This window comes from Opisthocomus hoazin, chromosome 4 (genome assembly GCF_030867145.1).
Source record: "Opisthocomus hoazin isolate bOpiHoa1 chromosome 4, bOpiHoa1.hap1, whole genome shotgun sequence".
NCBI classification, from domain to species: domain Eukaryota; kingdom Metazoa; phylum Chordata; class Aves; order Opisthocomiformes; family Opisthocomidae; genus Opisthocomus; species Opisthocomus hoazin.
Genome location: NC_134417.1, coordinates 44,343,981 through 44,359,385, shown reverse-complemented (window position 1 = coordinate 44,359,385; position 15,405 = coordinate 44,343,981). Strand labels below are relative to the sequence as shown.

The 15,405-nt window shown below is 42.9% G+C and overlaps 1 protein-coding gene across 3 annotated transcripts in view; it reads left to right on the top strand.

Moving 5' to 3' along the window:
• The window catches only part of TRAK1 (trafficking kinesin protein 1), a 145,879-nt gene that overhangs the window by 14,677 nt on the left and 115,797 nt on the right, over window positions 1-15,405 (top strand). The window lies entirely within an intron of this gene.

Genomic DNA, 15,405 nt, shown 5'->3' with positions numbered 1-15,405 from the left:
CTTGTGTGCTGCAATATACGGACCATGTCAAAATGTCGGCAGCTGCTTTCACTTTTGTAGTGCTGACAATATGACCTTCAGGTTCAGAGATCTCTGCTGACATGAGCTCTGCCCAGTGTATGTTTGTTATACTCTGTATGGAGCTTGTGTAGTTGCATGCCTCGAAATGACCACAAAGCAAATGAGTGCATGAAACAACTCCATCTTCTGCCCTTGCAAATGGCTCTTGTAATTTGTATGCACTGATGCTTCCACTTTATCATTGTGCCCTGGGGTATAATAACTTTGTGGTAAAGTACGTGTGCAGCTTAAAAGAGAAGGAGGCACGAAAGGAGCAATTGTATTTCTTGGCAACACTGATACTATCTTTTGACCAGTTCCCATTTGCAGCTAGAAGGGCGGGTTTGCAGATGGGGGAGTTTGCTTGGGAGGTGGTGTAAACCAGAGGGCAAAGTTACGCCGTTAACCTGTCTCAGGTCAGTGCTGGTAAATGCAACTGAGCATAGTGATGCTGTCTTGGGTATTTTGTCCAAGTTTTGCCTCTTGTCTACAGAACATGCCCAACTCGAAAATCAGTACAAAGTTGCAATAGTATGAGAGCATGCTATCCACTTCTGTTAACTCTTACTTTGATGTTTATTGAAGACAGGGATGTCAACTGGCACAAGATTCAGATATAATGAAATAGCTGATTATTCCATGGTGTGTGCTGCTAGGGTTTGTTACTCTTTGAGCTAAATTTAGCCAAGTGACTTTCGCTGGAGCCTATCACTTCTTTATATAAAGTGCTCAGCTGGCGTCAATCAAACTGTAACTCTGAATATTAAGGCTATGTAAGGTAGGGGACTGTCTTGTTAACCAAGCTTAATTGTGGTTTGGAAGGCCTCTAGGCTACTCTATAGCTGCATATATATGTGATCTGATGTTATTTATGAGCTTTGTGATTAGTTTATGATGTTCAGACAGCTCTCCCATCCACCCGCAATCTTACGCAGACTGTGTTGCAGCTGTACTGTCAGAGACATATTTCCAGAAAGACGGGAATCGGGCCAAGCAGGAATTATTACAGGTTGTGGTAACTGTGTCTGTTGATGGCTGTACTTTGCAGTTACACAATGTTTGCATTGTGTCTGTCTTTGTCATCTGACACACTCATTTGTCTTACACTCCAGCCTGTAGTTTCCCAAATAGCAAAATACAAGTTCTGTCAAGACAGCTGCTTAATAAGGCATATGTTGAAATACTCAGGAAGGGAAAACTGTTTTCTGGCTAAATTGTAAATTGCTGAGAGGAAGGATGTAGCATGCAGATGGGCTAGAAAGCATGCAGGTTAACATTCCTGTCCTTTTCCCGATGAATAGCTTGATCTTGTAAGTAGAGTAAGGCTAAGTACTTGTACATTGTGTGAAGATAGTGTTGTATTGAATGAAACAGTGGAACTGCAGTGTAGATGGTTAGGGTCTGTCTCTTTGAAGTTTGGAAGTACTAACCCACTTAGGAGAGCTCCTTATCTCTACCTGCTTTCTGTCACATGAGGCTTGAAGCTACAGCATGTGGCACCGGAGAGCAGGGGAAAAGGTGTTTGGGCCTATAGCAAGTGAAGAAACGAAAGCTGGAGACAACAGTAGTTATGTGCCCGCTCTGAGCCAGCAGTTGTGAGCTGACTTATTGTCCTGGGTTTGGCCAGGACAGGGTTAATTTTCACCGGACTCCAGGAAGGGGCACAGCCGGGGGGGGTGGGGGCTGACCCCACCTGGCCAGACAGAGCCCGGTATTCCATACCATGTGACGTCACGCTGGGTTCCGGGGGGGGGGGGGCGGTGCGGCGGGGACTCACTCGCGGCTCGGGAGCGTGCAGCGCCGGTGCGGTCCGAGAGAGAGCGGGTCTGTTTTTGTCCTGTTTTCTCCTTATCTGTATCGTTGTTGTTCCTGTTTCCCTCTGTTTGCTGTTCTGTTAAACTGCCCTCATCCCGACCCACCAGTTTCTGCCTCTGTCTTTCCATTCTCCTCCGCACGCCGGCGGGGGGAGGGGCGGCCGCGTGGCGCTTTTGTTGCCGGCGGCAGCCGAAACCAAAACACTTATGCAGAAAAACTTTGCTAGTTCTTCAAATAGTTTGTGCCTCTGAGAGATTATGCTAGTTTTGTGAACAGCGGTCTTTCCTGCCAAGTTGAAGGGCATCATGTGGCTTATTTGTAGTTACTGTATCTGTTACACAAGCAACAGCTCAGCAACAGAAGACTTCTTTAATGTGTCTGATGTCAAATTTATTTTTAAAGAGAAGTGTAATTCATTATTGGTGCCAGCCCAGATCTTTGCCACAGCCATAGTCAATACTTGTGACACAGCTGTTGCTGCCATTGCATAGTTAGCTCCCTAGTTGTAGTTTAAGGTGGGAATGATGTGGGCTTGCCTTATTTGCAGTCAGAAATCTACAGCATGGCCGCATACATACAGCCTTCTGTAGGCAGTTGTGTTGCACAATTTTTGTTATTAAGAATTCATTATCAAACTGATGTTGTTTGAGGCAGTATCTTTTATTTTTATAGAAATATATATATAGCTTATTTTTAAGCTCAGGAAGTATGGGCTGGATGAGTGGTCGGTGAAGTGGATTGAGAACTGCCTGAATGGCAGAACTCAGAGGGTTGTCATCAGCGGCGCTGAGTCTAGTTGGAGGCTGGTAACTAGTGGTGTCCCTCAGGGGTCAGTACTGGGCCCAGCCTTGTTTAACTTCTTCATCAACGACCTGGATGAAGAGTTAGAATGTACCCTCAGCAAGTTTGCTGACGACACCAAACTGGGAGGTGTGGTAGATACACCAGAAGGCTGTGCTGCCATTCAGCGTGACCTGGACAGGCTGGAAAGCTGGGCAGAGAGGAACCTGATGAGGTTCAACAAAGGCAAATGCAGGGTCCTGCACCTGGGGAGGAACAACCTCATGCACCAGTACAGGCTTGGGGTGGACCTGCTGGAGAGCAGCTCTGCGGAGAGGGACCTGGGTGTGCTGGTGGACGACAGGTTAACCATGAGCCAGCAGTGTGCCCTGGCTGCCAAGAAAGCCAATGGGATCCTGGGGTGCATTAGGAGGAGTGTGGCCAGCAGGTCGAGGGAGGTTCTCCTTCCCCTCTACACTGCCCTGGTGATGCCTCATCTGGAGTACTGCGTCCAGTGTTGGGCTCCCCAGTTCAAGAAAGATGAGGAGCTACTGGAGAGAGTCCAGCAGAGGGCTACAAGGATGGTGAGGGGACTGGAGCATCTCCCCTATGAGGAGAGGCTGAGGGAGCTGGGCTTGTTCAGCCTGAAGAAGAGAAGGCTGCGAGGGGACCTTATAAATGCCTACAAATATCTGAAGTGTGGGTGTCAGGAGGATGGGGCCAAGCTCTTTTCAGTAGTGCCCAGTGACAGGACAAGGGGCAATGGGCACAAACTGAAGCACAGGAAGTTCCGTCTGAACATGAGGAAGAACTTCTTCTCTCTGAGGGTGACGGAGCACTGGAACAGGCTGCCCAGGGAGGTTGTGGAGTCTCCTTCTCTGGGGATATTCAAAACACACCTGGACAAGGTCCTGTGCGGCCTGCTGTAGGTGACCCTGCTTCGGCGGGAGGGTTGGACTAGATGACCCACAGAGGTCCCTTCCAACCCCTACCATTCTGTGCTTCTGAGATGCTCTTCTGCTTCAGGATTTTGTTTCTCCTTTGATCTAGTTCTTGCTGATGTTTAGATTTTGGATGAAAAGGTGAGACAGTTTGCCTGGTTTCTTAAAATATACGTTTTTTCTTAGTGAAGTCAGAAATAAGAGCATGTGTGTAGTTTAATAGCCTAATTGTGAGACCTGAGGAAAAAATGCTACCTAAAATGTATCTTGACCTTAGTGCTCTGAGAGAAATTACGGATTGGGTAGAGGGCTAGCAGAGGAGTAAGGTGTATAACTGATTCATGACTGTAAGTTTGTCACAGCCAAATTGATTACTATAACTGGGTTGATCTTGTGTATTAGCCTTTCTCAGACTTCAGTGCTTTTATGTAAAACTAAAAAGTAATTTGCTCTATGTTTTCTCTTCTTTCCCCCTTTATTGTTCAGTGATGTGGTGCAAATTAAGAAAGATTATCTGCTAAATGGCTCTTATTTTAAAGTGGGCCAACAGTGTGGGAACTTAAAGTGTTGCCTTTATCTGCTTTTGGGTTTTTGTCCCCTCTCCCTCATGTGAAATGAGAATGAAAACATTCTTTGATGAGGATGTTAGTGTCACATATTGGTGTTCTATAGTGGACCGATTAAATGGATCATTCTTGGAATTTGGAGCTCTGTATTCAGTCTGTTGTTACTGTGGATACAGTAATTGGCTAAAGTAGCCACCCCTTCATGCTTTGGAGGTGACTAAACTTGGCTGTGGAATACGTGCTTCTCCTGTCCGTGCTAGAGACGGTCACCAGTCTAGCCTTTCGTGGGTGCACCTGCACACATTATATTAAATGATAAACAGAACTCATGCCTGTTGACTGCTGGAAGCTACCTACGTTTTTGTGTAGATGAAAAAGAGGACAGAGTGTGGACTGAAGTGTAATCAAAGTCTCAGGCACCTCTCCCCCATTTCTTTGTTCCCACCTTCACAGAGTCCGTCATACTGTTTTGCTAGCTACATCCTTTGGGCATGGGAAATCGCAGATGTTACTGTAAAACATCTGTGTGATAAACACCTGTTAATGCCCAGTGCTGACTCTGTGTGAACTAAAACATAGTTCCATTTCCCAAGTTCCTTGCTCTTCTGCCTTCTTTTTTTTCCTCTTTGAAGTAAAGGTTTTCTCCTCTATAAACCAGCTTTTGAATTTCTTTAAAAGAAAGCAGGTAGAAACATTTATTTGTAAGGAAAGTGTATGGACAGGAATGGAAGACAGTCAGTGAGTTGGGGGGGGACGACACACCCAACACCTCTGTAATACAGTTAAGTGCAGTTAAAGCATTTTAAGTTTCTAACCCTGGGTCACTGAGACTTGCAGTTATTTTCCTGAGCAGCTCCATTTTATGGAACAGGGAGTGCTCTGCTAAACTGGAATTTAATGGAAGGAACATGGGAAAATCTGTGGAAACACTAACTGTTGAATGTGTAATGGATGTAAGCATTTCAGCTTGCTTTCTGCATTGGTTCTTTAGCGAAATGTAGATAGAGTTAAGAATGAATGAACATGTCCAACGTTTTAGTGTTTCTGCGCTTTGCCTGGGTTGGGGGCCAGAGTCAGGAGTGGCCACGTGAGTCTGTGCTGAGATCATTAGACTGGGGACACCAGCTGTGCTATTATTAGGGGTTTTAAAGTCTGTGGCAGATGTTCTTCGGCTCTCTTCCAGCCCCCACATATGGTGCAGTGGAGTACATGGAAAAAGAAATGTCTGACAAATTGTTTTTCCATGCAACAAACAGATTTTATTTTATTTTTTTCTTTTCCTTCATGCAACTGGATAAGATATTTTATGTTAACTTGCATGTATCAAAAAACAGTTTGAAGTATTTGAAACAGAAGAACGGAAGAAGCAATCATATGAGAATAAATACAAGTCCTTTGCTTGGAAAGTAGGACTTGAGGGGCTAGTCAGGTCTAAAGTCCGTAGGTGCATATGTTCTGCCATTCATGTATTTGTTTTCTATTTTCTTTGATGCTGCTATTTAGTCAGGGCCCTTGTGTTACTTTCTGTGTATGTATATAATGTAAAGCTGTTCCTGCAAAGATTTTGAATGCGTGTGATGAAACATGAGATGTAATACACACAGAGCATAGAGGTGTCAATAACATGGTGATTAAAATCTGTGAACAGAACTCTTGCTCATTATGTTATGGTGATACAGCATACAGCACTGAGGAAAGCATGTTTTTTCTTGCTTCTTGTCGTAGTAGGAAAAGAGTATGTGTGTATTGTTTTGAATGCGTAATATTGTGTCCCCTCTAGAAGTCAGGTAACCAGTTTAAATATCCTCAAAATATAAGTCAGAAGCTGCTTGGTATTATATGGACTTCTGATGTACTCTGTGGTGTACAAAATGCAAAAGGGCAGTATCTGTCAGGAAGATGCAAGACTGACTAAATGACAAACCAAAGGTACATGAGGAGCTGAAGAATGTGAACTCTTTATAATGGCTAACAAGTATGTCTCTGTATTTCTTGTGTTATGGGGTTTTTAACCATGCAAGTATGTTGTTGCTAAGCAGAACAATGAATGTTTAAACAATTCCTTGTGCATCATCTTTTCCTTTCTGTCATTAAAGTGTGTGGTTTTTTTTCAGCTAAACCGAGATGCTGCATGAGTTGCCCTGCTTTAAGAAAAAAAGGGAAGAAAAAGCAACACTTGCTAAGATTTTATTTTTGTATGTCATTCTCTCAGCTTCCGAACTCTAATCAGACAGCTCTCTCATACAGAGCTTTTTAGGGTGATTAAAGAGGACAGAACCCAAAATAAAGCATTGAACATGCAGTTCTTGTTGAGACTCTGGTGCTTTTCCCATGTGTTTTCTCTGTGCATGTTTCTTTCTGGATGTTACAGGTACAGACCATACAATTGATGGGAAAATCTGAACAGTCATTCTGTGTATTGTTTTATCTGACACCAAAAAACCAACGTTGGTGACCCAAAGGAGTTTTTTCTTTTTAAGTCAGTGAACTGGGATTTTAATCAAGTGGTAGGACCCACTTGTAGATGCATGTTTCTGGCAAGAGATACATTGCTAGATCTAGTCTGAATGCGATTCCTTCTTTTGATCTCCTCATCCCCAAACTGTTAACCTTTCTACTTTCTAGTAATGGTGTTTTAAACCATTGGAGACCCAGATGGTTCTTCAGGCTGTTCCCACAATACGGTATAAAAGAACTAAGTGCCTCCATTTACTGCAGTGCAGAGAGCCATCAGATGCGACCCCATAAGTCTTTGGTGGCTCATGTGGATGAGTGCTGGTTTACAGTTTATACCTAGTCATTTGAGAGTACTGCTCTATAATTGCACCCAAAGTAAGCTGGTCTGTGCGTTGAAACCTGGGTGTCAGTTACTCAGGTTGATAGCAGTCAGGAATCCATTGCTATTTGAATAAGATTGTGACAGTCCACACAGTCACATAGTTTCTGTGAAAAGAACAATGTCTCCTGTGTTACTGAGATTACAGTGCAGGACCCAGAGAAAATTTAAAGAGGATTAGTCAGGATGTGTTGCATTAAGCCTGACTGCTTACTCAGAGGCACTTTTTCCTGAAGATTATTTTGTTGGCAAAACTGAGAAAATTGGGATCTTGATCAGCTTCAGGGGCTTGCTCTGATGGCTTGGAGCAAGCAAACTCCTAATATGCTAACACGACTGGTTAGAACATGTTTTTCCCAGGTAAGAGATGAACTGTTGTGCCTGCGTGATGGGAGGAGACTGTGGTAAATGTGCATGTGGTATTATCACAGAATCACAGAATAGTAGGGGTTGGAAGGGACCTCTGTGGGTCATCTAGTCCAACACCCCTGCCGAAGCAGGGTCACCTACAGCAGGCCGCACAGGACCCCGTCCAGGCGGGTCTTGAATATCTCCAGAGAAGGAGACTCCACAACCTCCCTGGGCAGCCTGTTCCAGTGCTCCGTCACCCTCGGAGGGAAGAAGTTCTTCCTCATGTTCAGACGGAACTTCCTGTGCTTCAGTTTGTGCCCATTGCCCCTTGTCCTGTCACTGGGCACTACTGAAAAGAGCTTGGCCCCATCCTCCTGACACCCACCCTTTAGATATTTGTAGGCATTTATAAGGTCCCCTCGCAGCCTTCTCTTCTTAAGGCTGAACAAGCCCAGCTCCCTCAACCTCTCCTCGTAGGGGAGATGCTCCAGTCCCCTCACCATCCTCGTAGCCCTCCGCTGGACTCTCTCCAGTAGCTCTTCATCTTTCTTGAACTGGGGAGCCCAGAACTGGACACAGTACTCCAGATGAGGCATCACCAGGGCAGTGTAGAGGGGAAGGAGAACCTCCCTCCTCCTGCTAGCCACACTCTTCTTGATGCACCCCAGGATCCCATTGGCTTTCTTGGCAGCCAGGGCACACTGCTGGCTCATGGTTAACCTGTCGTCCACCAGCACACCCAGGTTCCTCTCCGCAGAGCTGCTCTCCAGCAGGTCCACCCCAAGCCTGTACTGGTGCATGAGGTTGTTCCTCCCCAGGTGCAGGACCCTGCACTTGCCCTTGTTGAACCTCATCAGGTTCCTCTCTGCCCAGCTTTCCAGCCTATCCAGGTCACGCTGAATGGCAGCACAGCCTTCTGGTGTGTCTACCACACCTCCCAGTTTGGTGTCGTCAGCAAACTTGCTGAGGGTACATTCTAACTCTTCATCCAGGTTGTTGATGAAGAAGTTAAACAAGACTGGGCCCAGTACTGACCCCTGAGGGACACCACTTGTCACCAGCCTCCAACTAGACTCAGCGCCGCTGATGACAACCCTCTGAGTTCTGCCATTCAGCCAGTTCTCTATCCACTTCACCGACCATTATGCTTGCCTTCATAGGCAACAGTCCTTGTTTGGCTAGAATCCAGTATTTATATAGCTTCTTACAGTATCAACAACTTTCTAACTGGAAAATAATTGCTTGGATTAAAGCGGTTGAGTCTTGCACTGAGAGTATTAAGCCCCTGTCAGTGCCCCCCTCTAGTTCTGAACTTAAGCAACCAGTGCAATTTTCTGTGCATGAAGTGGGAAGAGGAGAAGATTTGTTGTAAACATGTTTCAGAAATGCATTTTCCCCTTCCGAGGATGTGCTAGAGGAAACAGCTGTGCTTGTTAAATCTCAGCTTCCAGGATTTTCTGCAACTTCAGTGATGCCATCAGTGATGCTGGTTCACATATCTCTTCTGGCAGAAAACACTTCCATGCAATGTGTTCAAGCTAAACAGTTGCCAGTTATGTTTTAATTTCTCTGTAACTCTAGAATGCTTTAGACGTACGGATTCTCATGTGGGTGTTTATCTTTGTGGGTAGGTGGATCAACACTTGACAGACGAAAATCTCATCCTCTTGCTGGACATATGTTCTAAATCTCTTCTGTGAGAATGTACAGGAGCTTACTAGCCAATTTCACTCCCTTTTCAGCCTCTAATCAATATATGTAAATAGTGTGGGAACTGCTGTGTTAGGGGTATGTGCATATTTCTTTTACGAAGGTTCGTTTTAGTAATCGACAGGTGGATAGATTAATGCATGCTCCTGCTCCTTGGTGTGTTGAGGATGGGCTGTGATTTTTTTTTTTTTCTTTTTTTAAATACCTCGCCCAAACTTGGCACTTTTTTTGTGGATATCTTACAGTACTGAGCATGTTATTTCTTCAAGTCAGCAGTAAGAAGAGAAACTTACTTGTGTTCTAAATGAGTGAAGCTCTGAAGAAGCAGATCGCTCAATCTCTCTCCCTCCTCCTAGTTTAAAATTAGATCTGCTGGCCCAACAGGAAGGGGCTTACATTTCTTGCTCATTTTCCAGCTGTCAAGCAGAGCATGCAGTCATGCTGAACAAAGCAGCAGCAGCATTCCTGGATCCTTTTAATTATGTATTCTGAACTCCAGTGCCTCCTGATTTAATGAGTACAGTGAATGTATTCACAACTAACAAGAGCATGCTCATTAAAGAGCAGTAAGTTAACTGTCCTCTTCTAGCAATCCAGGTCATAATTAAATGGTGCCATGTCTGAATGCAACACTGGGCTGTCAAATGAAGAGGTTAGATGTTCAGTGGGTATGCATGGTTAGATAGGATTGTTGGAGTATAAGTAATTTAGTTTAGCTTGCCTCACTGATAGGGCTGCTTTTCTTGGTGGGGGCTTTGTGTTTATGAGTTCCAACCAACCAGAAAGTTTAGACTTAAGCAGTTGGCCAAAACGTGGATTTAAATTGTCTTTTAGTTTATAGCTTTCTTTTTTATTTTCTACTGTATAGTTATTGTTGTCTAAATAATCTAACGTAATAAAGTAGCACAACTGTGCTACCTGGGATTACTAGGGTGTAACTGAGGGCAGAATTGGATCCTTGGTTGACTTGACTGCTACGTAAACTCAGTCTTACAGTCCTAGTGGTTAGGTGGTGACATTTGAAAAGTGAAGAGATTGGTTTAATGTTTTGGATTGGCAGATACAAGCTGAATAAAGCTTTATGCTGCCTAGAGGCATACAGGATCTTGTTGGAATTGTCTTCAGTGATAAAATACCAGTAGCAACGGAGTGCTCATGTGAGTTATCTTTCCCAAAGAGCACACTTCTCTTAATTTTTTGTGGAATTATGGGTGAAAGCATAAATATTGAATACTTATCTTTGCTTTTAATCTGATGTCTATTCTGAAATGTTTTGGTTTGGATAGTTACAAGCAGTATTTAATAACAGATTTGGAGGCAGAGGGAATTTGGGCCTGAGGGAGGGATAGCATGCATACTCTGTCTGCTTTTGAACTGGCAACATCGTGACACTGGTTTGGGGGCTTTCAGCATAATCAGGATGACACCAAGCCAATTCTTATTTAAAACCAGCTGACAATCTATTCAGTTTGTGCTGTCTGTCTGTCTTTAAACTGATGTCAGGAAAAAAGCCGTACAGTCCTTAGTAGCTGTTTGCCATCTGGAACAGTAGGCTCCCGCGTGGATATAGGCAGATGTACTGAATGTCTGATGCAGCCCTCTGCAGCTGCTGCCTCTTACTGCGGGCTGGCTGTACCTGGCTCTGGTCACTGTTCCTCAGCCAGTCCCAGCAGGTCCCTGGCATAGGTGCCTGTGGAAGTCTACCAAATGCATACTGGTAAATAATCATTAAACTTTCCTTCTTTCCTGTTCTCCTTAAGAGCCATTTTCATTCAGATACACTGAGTAAGCATCATGTCTGCTATCCTTTCACATTACTACTGAATGGGAAGGTTCCTTTTAAATGTAAACTTAGTGCTTTGTTCTTGCTGGTATATGTTGTAAAACCTAAGCAGGAATTGTTTTGATGTAATTCAAAGGAAGAAAACTTGCACACCCTAGAGTAAGGAAGAACTTGTTCTTTCCGTCTTTAAATATGAAGAATGAGCCACAATGATTGATTCAAACTGGAAACCACTTGTTCACTTGGAGTGTCGTGAAGACACACTTGCAGCTACTAGTGTCTTGTGTAGTGTGGGGATGTGTGTAGTGAACGTCCTGTGTGTAGAGAAGGAGGTGGGGAGGAGACTTCAGGGTTCCTTTCTTTGGTTTGTTTTAATCCTCAATAGAACTTTCCCTGCTGGTGTCTGGAACAGGTGAATTCAGCTGCATGACCTTTTCATGTAACCTGTTGATGGAGGTGTGATGGGTACTGCGATAAGAATACTGTAGAAAACTGGGGCATGAGGTGATGTTTTGTGATCTGTTGCTTTCTACTTCTGCCTCTACGGGTTTTTTCTGTCTGTATGGTGCACATTGGTTAAAAAGTCTGGGTGTTCTTCTTCAATGTGTGTGTTTCGGGGGAAGGGGGGATGGATTGTTGGGGAGTGTTTTGTTGTTTTTCATGTTGTAGGAATGCAAGGGCAGAAAAGACCTATTTAGAGAACAAGCTGCTTTTATTTTTTTTTCTTATTTCTGGGGTTGAATTGCTTTGAACTTTTTTTTTTTAAATGCTAGACCACAAACGTGCATTAGATGAAGAGCAAAGTAGAAACAGTTTCCATGTTACAATGCTCAACCCTATTTTTGCAAGATCTTGAATCCTTTCAAATTAATTCTAAACTTCATAATGTGGCTTATAGCTTTCCTATGGTAGCCACATACCTTATTTTATGCTTTTAATTTAAAGACAGTCTACTACTCTGCTAATTTGTTTAGAGAATAGTCTACTCTTTACTGATGCTGCCTCGGTATCTAGAAAGCTGAGACACATTCCAAATGTTTTAGTGCTGAATAATAATTTATCCTGCCTACATACAGTGTTTTCAGAGAAGATGCAGGGGCAGGATTTTAGATTGAACGCATTTTTGCTTGTGTGGGTGTGAAAGGGCGGTGTATGGAATATTCTTCACTGGAAAAATGATCCACAGTTTTCTCTGTAAACTTTCTTGGCCCATCACTTCGATTTGGATCTTTACACCCAGTGTGCCTAATAGGAGTTACTACAAAGGACAAACTTTTGTTACCGGCATTAGTATAGCATCACTAGATATTAGCACAGACAAGCTATTCCCTCCTCTCTTTAGAGTATTTTTAAAGACAATGACTTCTTTCCTCACCCCCAAGCTAAGATGGTAGTGGAAGTTGTATTAAAAACTTAACAAATGAAATAGGTTAAGTTGAACATTGAGTTGAAATATGTTGCAGGTAAAGGAATCAAGAAATTTTGAGCTTTGCATGTAGACTTATTAATGAGGGTCGGTTTTCTTGATTGGTTGGGTTTTTTCTCCCATAGCAAATGGACTGTCAAAGAATAGGTGTGCTGGACAGTAGACTTGAGTTACTTCAAATACCTCTGCAGTACCACCGTGAAGCAGACGGGTTTGAGGATATGCAGTGTGAGTAGATCGATGATATAGGTCATAAAGTACTGGATTGATTGTTCATGTTGTGGTGGCGTAATGTTTTTTGGGTAGGCAGGAGACATCTAGTTAATGCCTTGAGGCTTTGGAGATCTAGTATCAGCAAGGTAACTCTTCTTCATAAAAAACATCTGTGTGTAAATAGTGCCAAATAATTGCTTGTTGCTTATAAAAGTCCCGTGTTTATATTTTGCAAAATCTGGGGTAATGCTCAGGTGTCCAAATCTGTAATTTGTTGTTCTTGCTTTTGTTGTTATCTTTTTGTCTTCCCATCCTTCAGGAGCAGTGCTGATTGCGCTTCTGCCAGAATTTCATCTCACTACACGGTACTGCAAGTATCTTGAGTAAAATGTGTTTTGGGATTTATATATGCCTTCTGTTTTTGTAAATTTAAAACAGAAAAAAAAGGAGTGACCATTCAGTAATAATTTACCCAGGTACTGCTCAACAGAGTGTCTTGACAAAAACTACTTTTCCCCTGTGAAAGTCATCTCAATAGTTGATGATTCCTTCATTTAACAACAAATCAATGATTTAAATTGGAATGGAGTAGAATGCCTTGAAGATCTGAGGTGTACTGATCTGGCAATTCACATCCACAGTTGCATACAAAGCAATGACTTGTGTTTCAGAATAAACTTTGCCAGATAATAAGCAAATCTATACAGGATTTAGTAGCCAGCCAGCTGTATAGTTAAATCCTAATTTATCTCACTGGGTATTTTAACAGTGACACTGTCTGGCAAAGAATAATCTTACTGTCGGTTCATTCTTGAGTATAGTGTCAACAAATCTTCCTGCTGCTGAAGATGCGTGGGCAAAACAGATGAAAGATGGCAGTTACATGGACTCATCTGGAGTACTCTGTCCAGTTCTGGGCTCCCCAATTCAAGAAAGATGAAGAGCTACTGGAGAGAGTCCAGTGGAGGGCTACAAGGATGGTGAGGGGACTGGAGCACCTCTCCTGTGAGGAGAGGCTGAGGGAGCTGGGCTTGTTCAGCCTGAAGAAGAGAAGGCTGCGAGGGGACCTAATAAATGCTTACAAATATCTGAAGGGTGGGTGTCAGGAGGATGGGGCCAAGCTCTTTTCAGTAGTGCCCAGTGACAGGACAAGGGGCAATGGGCACAAACTGAGGCACAGGAAGTTCCAGCTGAATATGAGGAAGAATTTCTTCCCTCTGAGGGTGACGGAGCACTGGAACAGGCTGCCCAGGGAGGTTGTGGAGTCTCCTTCTCTGGAGATATTCAAGACCCACCTGGACGAGGTCCTCTACAGCCTGCTGTAGGTGACCCTGCTTCGGCGGGAGGGTTGGACTAGATGACCCACAGAGGTCCCTTCCAACCCCTACCATTCTGTGATTCTGTGATTCATTGGGAAAGCTTAAAGAACAATGTTGGTTGAGAAATTCTTAGTTCTCAGAAAAAGTAAATTTTGTAACGAATGAAAATAAAAAATGGATTTTGACAAGATACTTCATCTGCTGTGATTTCAGGGAAACATCTGCGGAAATCCCAACTTGTACACAAAGAGTATGAACAGGAAATCTTAGTTCTGCATGTTGGTGAAAAACATTTTTCCCTGAAATTTTAGCCTTTAAAAAGAGTATTTTATTCTATTCCCTGTATTTGCGTATTGCTGTGAATGTTAGTTCTGGATTGACTTTCACTGATTGCTGAAAGCCTGTTGCTGTATTTCTTTCCTTCTCTTTCTTTTATGTAGTCTTGGGAAAGACAGAGAAACTTACTTTTTTAAAAAATATTGTTATTCTATATCTCTGCCTTTTAAAGTTCCATGGTACTGGGAAAAAAATTATCTCCCTAATAAGGGAACTAAGTGGTATAAATAACTTGGGGATGGGAAGATGTATCCTTTGAAATAGGACAGGTACAGTATTTTTCTCAGTGAAAAGTTCTATATGAAATATTTTCATTTGTTATTACTTTAAATCTTGTTACTTCACTATTATGCTCAAATTTAATATCTATTGCAGGTGTTTGTATTCAAGCTTAAGATGAGCTATAGACGTGCACATGGGAATAGAATTATATTTGCAAATGTAAATCGCCTCATCAAATCCACCGTTCACCATATGGTGAATTTCAGTCATCTGTAATCACAGCCCCGTACTCATAGCAGTTCTTGCACTTCATTATGTTAAAACTGCCTGAGTCAGGACTGTTGTGAAGCAGGAAAACAGTGGTATGAAAAGGCACTGGGAATATCTGCACTCCACTGATAAAGTAATTGATGGTTTATGTATCTTAAAGGCTGGGCATTATCCAGGTGCATAGTTATGCTCTGTCTTGAACTGAAGAATAATGAGATGGTTGAATGCAAATCAGTCTGAAAATGTGCACGAGTGTAAAGGATTCATACAGTATGAAGACACTCCAAAATGAGGAATCCTCTTTTCGTTAGAGTTGGGTTATCAGCATCCAAAAGCTTGATGCAGTAGGAAGCACTGTAAATAACCATCAACGTAGGTGTGAGCCTTTTGAATAATTACAATTGAACTTTTAAAAAATCTAGGTAGTTAGATACAAGCACGAAGGTAACTTCTAATAAACAAGATCAGATAAGAAGTGTTTAAAATTGTGTTATCCTTTATTTTGTCTGAAGGAGCATCTGGTTTTGGAGAGGTTTTACAGGGTGGGAGTTGCATTTTGTATCTCCAAAGGTTCATAAGTTTGTTGTTGGTGCAGACTTACCCTTGGAAGACAATGTTTACGCATCCTTTGTTTTGACACTGAGAGTTTGATCAGTCCACAAAGAGAATTGCTGCTGGGAGAAGAGGTGGCTGCAATTGCAAACTTGTCCTGAATGTGAGGAGACAGGAGGCTGTCTGACAAGAACTGTTGTGATCTGTCTTGGAGGAGAAATTAAG